This window comes from Symsagittifera roscoffensis, chromosome 7 (assembly GCF_963678635.1).
Source record: "Symsagittifera roscoffensis chromosome 7, txSymRosc1.1, whole genome shotgun sequence".
Classification (NCBI taxonomy): domain Eukaryota; kingdom Metazoa; phylum Xenacoelomorpha; order Acoela; family Convolutidae; genus Symsagittifera; species Symsagittifera roscoffensis.
Window position 1 is genome coordinate 9,407,224 of NC_087068.1, and position 8,190 is coordinate 9,415,413.

Sequence of the window (8,190 nt, forward strand, 5' to 3'; positions counted from 1 at the left end):
GTACTGGTGAACTTGTTTGATTGAAAAGTTATATACATTTCCTGATAGTGATTTCAGTTATTTTGGTTCCTGGTTGTATATAGGATAAATTTTGGACAAAATTGTTGGTTGTTTGTTTAATCTTTGAAAGAATATTAAGGATGTATTTTTCATTCTTGTGTACTTATCTTTTATATGGAATTTGCTATTTAAAATGTTAATTGTGGGAATTTGCTTGGTTATAAATGGTATGCCAATGATATTGTGTTTTATATCTGTAATGTGGAATATTTGTTTAAATGGTTTGTTTAATATTTTGTTTTGTTCCATTGTTCTAGTGGGAACAAGGAAAAGTTGGATTTTTCCATAATTTATTAATGTTGAGCCTTGTGCTGTTGCTAATTTGCTGGCTGTTTTTATAGGTGTTAAGATTGGGTGTAGCGTTTCGATTTCATTCCAAGTAGTGATGTTAATAATATTCGATTCTGCTCCTGAGTCAATTAAAAAATCTATTTCAAGATCTGGTTGTTGAAATTCTTTACTTTTTGGGCTTTCTAAGAGAAATAGAATTGTCCAAACTTTTTTTCTTGGCTGTTCTTTTTGTATATCTTGGTAAATGTGGTTTGTACTTGAGCGTTGTATTTCGTCAATGATTACTGTGTTGATTTCATTTACGTTCTGTTCAACTGGTACATTGTTACTTATAGGTCTAGTTTAGTAGTCTTGAAGAAGTTCCAATTGATTTTCGTAAATGTGTGAAGTGAAGGGTTGTTCGAATACAATGGGTTCATAGTCGTTTTTGACTGTGATCATAATAACTGAGATGGTATTATTTGTATCACTTTCGCTGTCTGTCGATTCACAATTAATGTGATTTAATTGTAATTCGTTACTTTCTGTATTGTCGATACCAGGGGATCTGAAGTTGTTTCTTCAGTTGCTTGTACCTGATTAAGTTGTCGTTGATGTTTCGGTGTGTTACTTCTATATTGGTGTTGGGAATCGGGGGGTTGAGAATAATTTAGTTGTTGATTGTTATAATTAGGATTCCTATTTTGTGAATTGTTCCGTGATCTATTATAGTATTTGTTATTGGTTCGTTGATAACTAGATCTGTTGTATGAATAGTTTCTTGATCTACGGTTTTGGTAACGTCGATTTCTATTGTTTGAATAACTTTTATTCCTATTATTTGCTATTTCTATTGTATGATGAATTTCGTGATCTAACGTTTGAGTAGTGTCTATTCCTAGAATTTGAATGGGAATTGGTATTAGATGAAAATTACCTTCTGTTTGAATTTGAACGTGAATAGTTGTTTCTATACTGATTATTTTGACTATTTGATCGACTATATCTACTTTGTGAGAAATTTCGCAAATTTCTTTGTTCTGGTGATCTACCTCTATAACTAGAGTTATAAGGTGATTGATTTCTCGAATAATTTGAATTATTTGGGATTGGTTTACCAGAGCTGTTATTACCATGTATATTTTTGTTTGATAAATTTTGATCTTTTTTGATGTATTGATGGAATGATTTATTTGGTTCTTTGTACTTTTGTGGTTTGTTTTGGTTATCTTTTTGTTTTTGTCTACATTCGGCAATGCTGTGTCCGTATCTTCGTCAATAATTACACCATTTTTTGAAAGATGATTTACCTTTGAAGTTGGGTTTTTTCTCATATATGTTTAAAATTTCAGTAGTTTTTTCAGTTAGATCTACATCTGAATCTTGTATGTTGCTTATGTGTGTAGTATTTGTTTCGATTCTATTAACGTATTGTAGTTTGAGATTCTCTGTTTCTTCAAGTTTCAGTGTGATTTCTGCTTGTTCTAGTTTATCAACTAGTTTTCTAAAATTTAAATCTGGTTCTTGAATTGATGAGGGATGTGATGCTCTCTTTTTAGTAGCTAATTTTCTTAATTGAGGTGTTAGAGTCATCATTTAAATTTCTGTCATTTTCGTGTTTTTATAATCATGAGTGTTAAGTGAATATGCTTTTCGAACTAGTGTTTCGATTCTAACTGCCAATTGTTAATTGTTTCGTTTGGTAGTCTGCGAATTTCATTACATAAAACTCTCTGTTGTTGTTTATTTCTTTCAGAATCAAACATTTTTGAAAATTTTTGTGTAAATCTTTTCCAATCTGTTTTTATGTCTATTGGTAAAACTGAAAACCATTTCTGGGCTGCGCCATATGTATCCAATTTTGATGGAGTGATGTATTAATTGGTTCAGGTCCTATAGTTAATATTAAATTTGCTGTGATTGCATTTAAATAGTCTTCTACAGAATATTCAGGGTCTTTGTCTGTAAATACCGTCAATGATTTATTTGATGTTATTGATGATCAATCCATGAGGTATGGATTCATAGTCATCTGTAGTGATTCTGCGGCATTTGGCATTTGTGAAAAGTTTGTCAGTTGATTTTTTGTTATTTCATGTTGTTGTAAATCTTATGGTAGTGGTATTTCATTTTGCATTTGCGTTGATTGGTAATAATCTGTATTTGTTGGGTTTTGTGAGTAAAAATTATTATTTTGAGATGCGTGATTAGTTTTAGGTTGTCGCATATGTTGTTCTCGTGTATATGGTTCAAAAATATCTGATTGGTTTATGTGATAAGAGTGGAGTCTTTGGTTTTGAAAATTTTGTTGTTGGTTTTGGTCGTAAAAATTGTCATCATCTGATGAAAGATAATTTGGTATATATTAAGGTAGTTTTTGTTTATTTTGGTATGGCTGCTTACTGTTTTTATTCTGTTGAAAAAATGGGTAATTTCCACTTGGGTCTTTTGGAATTCGTGGGTTATCATTAAAATTTACTAAGTTTGACGTTGGTTGTTGGAATTTTTGTCGTTGTGAAAATAAATGATTTTGCGGGTTTGTTTGAGAAGGTTTAGATGTTTGTGATTTATTTACGTAGTTATAATTGTGTTCTGCAAAATTACTTCTTGTGAATGATCTTTGTTTTTGTGTTGGTTTTGTCATTGGTCTAAATGTTTGGTAATCCATATGTGAATATTTTGGAGCAACCGAGGGTTTAACCGTAGATTGCAATGTTACTTGTGGTAATATTGAAGTTTTAGGTTTTGGCGTTGTAAGGTTTGGATGTATTGGTGAAATACTTTGCTGTGTAGTTGTTACAATTGTTCCAACTATTTCTTCATTTACAGAATGTGATGGTGTTTGAATATCCTGTTGTGTAAGATTTCTAGTTCCAGTCAAATTTTCCTGTTGGACAAGAGTTGAATTTAAGCTATTATTTTGTCTTCTATCGGGTAAAAATGAATTATAGTTTAAAGGTGTTGCATCTTTTCTAAGTGGAAATACGTTTACAGAGTCTTTATGAATAGAAATTGTACTGATTGCTTGACTTGAGATGTCTATTGGAATGTTCAGGAATAATGGATGAGACCAATCAGGGTCCCAAATATAATCTGATTGTTCGGCAATGACAGTGTCATCATTTGTACTTTGAGGTCTAAAATTTTTTCTTGCTTGTGCAATTAACTCAATACGTCTTTTTTGATAACATGTTTGCCAAGAAATTTACCTGCTGTACTGAGTTCTATGGTGCAAATTCCATATTGTTGTGTTAAGTTACATATTCCTTTTTTATAATGATCGACAATTTGTCTTTTGATTTTTACTTCTGGGAACTCTGCTTTACATGGGCTAATTCCTTGTTCGAATAAATTTGCGATTAGGTTATGGCAAAATTGTATTTCTCCTCTATCTTCAGTGAGTGAATTGATGAGAAATGGGAAAACAGAGTTTTCGTCTGGACTTTCGTAACTTGGGCTTTGGCTCATTTTTTCGTTTTATGACTGTCAGTGCGTAATGTTCAATGTGTCTGATTGGTTGGTTCCAACTGTATAAACGTACTGGTTTATTTTTGTATATCTTTTTTATTCTTCTTTTTCCTTGTTTTGATGAATGTGGTGTGGCTTCTGAATCGGAAAAATATAATTGGTCGTGAACTGGGTAGTTTTTATTTACTGTTTCTTTTAGTTTGCAAAGTGCATCTAAATTGCTGAGTTCTGATTCAGAGACTGCGTTTCTACGCTTTGAAAATCTCTTTCGTGTGATTTGTCTTTGATTACTTTAAATTTTTCTTTTTATTGTTTGTTGTTTTGTTCTAATATATCCGATTGTTTGTTTGTGCGGTGTAATTAAAAGATCGTATGCTTCGTTATTTGTTTCACAACTGTGTAGTACGATTGTTTGTTTATTTCCTAAATTGTTCAGTGACATAAGGTTTAGGATGAAGGGTGCAAGGTTGTTGTTAGTGAATTTAATATCCTAGACTGTTGGTCCTTACGATTTTTTGGTTAGCCTAACTTGGGTCTTTTATTCAGGGTTGAAGAGAAAATTATATATCGATTCCGAAGAATGATTGTTATTTTCTCGTGGCTATTCTAAGTTAAGGTGTTAACTTACTTAATCTTACTTAGGGGTAGTGATTGTGTTCAAGGGTTGGAGAATAGTAAATGGATCCACAAGGTTCAGGTATAATTAGATCACAGGTAGTTCGTTAGGTACTGTTTTAATACTTACTAAGATTTCAGATTTAGCCTGGGTCAGGTAAAAGGGGGGATTAAGTAAAGGATGAATAACCGAAGTTCTTCACTGCTTAGCCTAATTTGAATGGTTAGAGTGATTGAAAAATTTCTATTCGTCCTGACTGTTTGAAAGGTTTGGGTAGTGAATCGACGTTTGAGGTCGTAAGACACTTTATTTATTGGGTTGGGTAGAACAAAACAGGATAGGCCTTGATGATCAGGATATAAATTTTTATGGTACAAAATGGATTGAATTTAATTATTTAATGGAGATCCAAGGAAAGCCTTGATGATCTAATTTAAGATTGAACAAGTTGAAGTTAAATAGGGGTAAAAATTTGGATAAGCCTTTAAAGATCATTTAAATTTAATTGATAGAAAGGTTTAGTGTTATATGATGTTAGTGGTTAAATGATTGCTGTTATGTTTAGGTGATGAAGCTGGGGATACCAGGATGATTTATAAATACTAATAATTTATGATCATGTTATTAATTTTTATTTTTTATTTTCAATAAATATATTTTTCAGATATCTTTTTGAATTTTACTGCAGTTTTGAAGGAAACAATTTGAGGTATTTTTATAAATCGTTATTGTACAATAGTAAATTTAGTTTAGCGCCTGACATAATCATTGAAGATTTTTCCTCAAGGTTTCTATGTTTGCAAATGAAAATCTAAATTCATTGCTAGTAAAACTCTAAATATAAAAGTTTGTGTTGGCTTTTGCCGTACGACCATGAAACTTAATGGTAAGTTTCTTTGTAGTCGTAGATCGTCTCTCGTCCGAGGTCTTCTTCCAATACCGGGTAGTTCTCGTATTGTACGGAATAGCGGCTCTGATCTATTGAGTCGTAGAGATATTTCAATTAAGTTATTGACATATAACATTTTGAAAATGTTTTTGTCTATTTCTAATGTATCTGTTAGTTCAAAGCTAATTTGTTTTTTAAGGTCTTGTTCGAGACTTATGGTCGCACCAGATGAGTTAGGTTCGAGGTGTAACTCATAGAGTAATGTTTTGGCCGGATACGCTATCTAATTTTTGGCCGGATAGATTCGTGCAACTTCTTAGTCTAATACCGATCCTAGTCTTACTCTTATATCTACTAGTCTCAGGGTGTTTAATTAGTCTCTGCTAGGCTCAATAGATCTAGAGTATACTGGCTTATTGCGATTGCTAAAGGTCTCTTGGAGAGGTAACTAATTTCTAAGTTAAATTCAAATCTCTCTGGTGCTGAAATTACAAGTAATTTCAGCACTTACAAATAAGTGGGTTGTTAGTTAGATGGATCATGATTGGTTAATATTAAATATTTTATAGAGATAAAATATCTAATTTATAACCAATAATAAATATAGTTTATATCTGGTTCCAAATTACAACTGCAAAACAATTTTTTTTCTGTCTTCGGGCGCCCGAAAACATGCAACTGTAGCCTAATGGCGTCCTCCCAATCTATGAAAAATCTATTATTGTATACGAGTACATAAAAATCTTGTGATTATAATGGTAACATTTGGTTGGAAACAATTTACAATGATTATTATTATACTAATACTGCTGCGTCATCGTTCAACACTTTAGCCGACCTAAAGGCGTTGATATCGATGAAAAAAACATAAAACACCATCGAGTGGAATAGTACGGAGTGGATTAAATACTAACAGAAACTGAGTAGATTTCGAAAAATACTGTTTAACGGGAAAAACACATGGGCTGATAGACTATTTATAAATAGGTGAATTATTGCGTGCATAAGCAGTTCCCATAAATTGTGTGGACTTTGAAATGGTTCTTTCAGCATGAAAAACATTCAATAACTTCTGGTTGAACATCTATCGAAGTCTTAGATATGAAAATTTTGATAAAATTAAGAAAACGCAATAAAATTGTGATAAAGGTTTTTAAAACGCTGTCTACAATTCTAAATTGGGTGGACTGGGATAGGTTTTCGAACTCATTGAAGAGCTTCAACTGGATTCTGCCAGACCAACACCAATCACAGGGGGTGTTCTTGAAAAAATTTGATATGTAGATATAGATTAGGCACTATTTCAAACAGCCAATATTGTGAAGCAGGGGCGGAACTAGAAAATTTTCGGGGAAGGGAATATTTTCTAAAGTTTTGTCGTTCTTTTTTTCAAAATTAGAAACCAAAAAGACTCGCCGAGCTCTCCAAAAACACAAAAATACTCTATTTCTGTAGCGGATTTAGGGTGGGCGGACGCCCCCTTCTCAGGGATTCGACCCCCTGCCGACATAAAGGGTCCCCTCTTTGTACTATCTGATATTTGACTGACTGACATTGAAGTTTTTCTAAAGGTGCTTTTGGCGCCAATCTATACTAATTTTGAGGAGGGAACGCGCGCCGAAAAAAAAACGCAAAGTTTCGGTCGAAGTATTCTAAAAACTGCCTAAAAACCCTTATTTGGCCTTTTTTTTAAAAAAATTTGGTCATTTTAGGGTCTTTATAGTAATTTGGGCAAGCTCTGAAAATCAATTTGTTCGACCTAAAAAAAGTCGACAAAATTTTCAAAAATTTTTTGAAAATCCGCTTCACCCTCGAGAAACTCCTAGATCCGCGCCTGCCCTATTTTCAAAAAAAAAATCTGCGCCGGATGCAAATACTTAAACAAATTTGCTTCTATGCCAGGGCAAAATCCTGAAAAGTTTGACTGTCTTACAAGGTCGATGGTGTAGTGTTCATTTCAAAAATGGATAAATTTTTTGAAAAACGAAAAGTTTTTATTTGGAGATTTTTTTATCACCCCACACGCTGCGTAAAAGCTTACGTGATTTACTTTGCATAAAGAACGAAACTGCTCGTATCAAGCCAAAGCCTTGAAGGTTCCGACAGCCTTTTAGGATCTATGGAGCAGTAATAACGTGAAAAAAATCAATTGTAATCAGGCAAAACGATTTTTTTTAATTGAAATTTTTTGTGGAAAACATCTTACCACGCGCCATATAAAGTACAAAGTGAAAGATTTCTTTCCTAATATCAAATCAATTATGGCAAATAAGCTTCCTTCAACCAATTTGGAACAATTTTCAAGTCTGATTAAGTGTCCGCTAATACGTTAATAGCGCGAAATATCGCGTATTAATTGTCTCAAATTGGCCAAAATGGCAATATTTAAACACCCCATAACTGTACAATAAATGATCACTGGTAAAAAAAAATTAATTTTGAGCTCAGGACAAAAATACCATTCGGATGATAAAAAAAAGTCTGTCAAAAGTGGCTAGCTAAAAAATCGAAATTTGTCTGAAGAAAAATACCACCTCGAGCACAAATATTCCGTCACTTTATTCGAGAAGAATCCTATATACACCAAATAGCGTGCATCAATTCAACTTCGGAACGATTTCTAGAATGGATTTAATATTCACTTTTAACTTAAAAGCACGAAATATATCGCGCGTTATTTTTCCACAATGGGCCGAATTGGCAATTTTTGAACGCCATAACTTTATGAGATATGATCACAAGTGGAAATATTATTTTAAATTTGAACAAACGATAAAAAGACTTTTTTGAATAGTAGAAAGAAAATCTCGTAAAAAATTGCTAGTTAAAACATTACGAGGCCAAACTGTGCATTCTGTGCATTGTAAATGGATTCCGCAACAGGCCA

At 32.7% G+C, this 8,190-nt stretch overlaps 1 protein-coding gene across 1 annotated transcript in view; it reads right to left on the reverse strand.

Moving 5' to 3' along the window:
• Positions 1-8,190, reverse strand: part of LOC134851794 (serine protease 41-like) — a 328,908-nt gene that overhangs the window by 240,777 nt on the left and 79,941 nt on the right. The window lies entirely within an intron of this gene.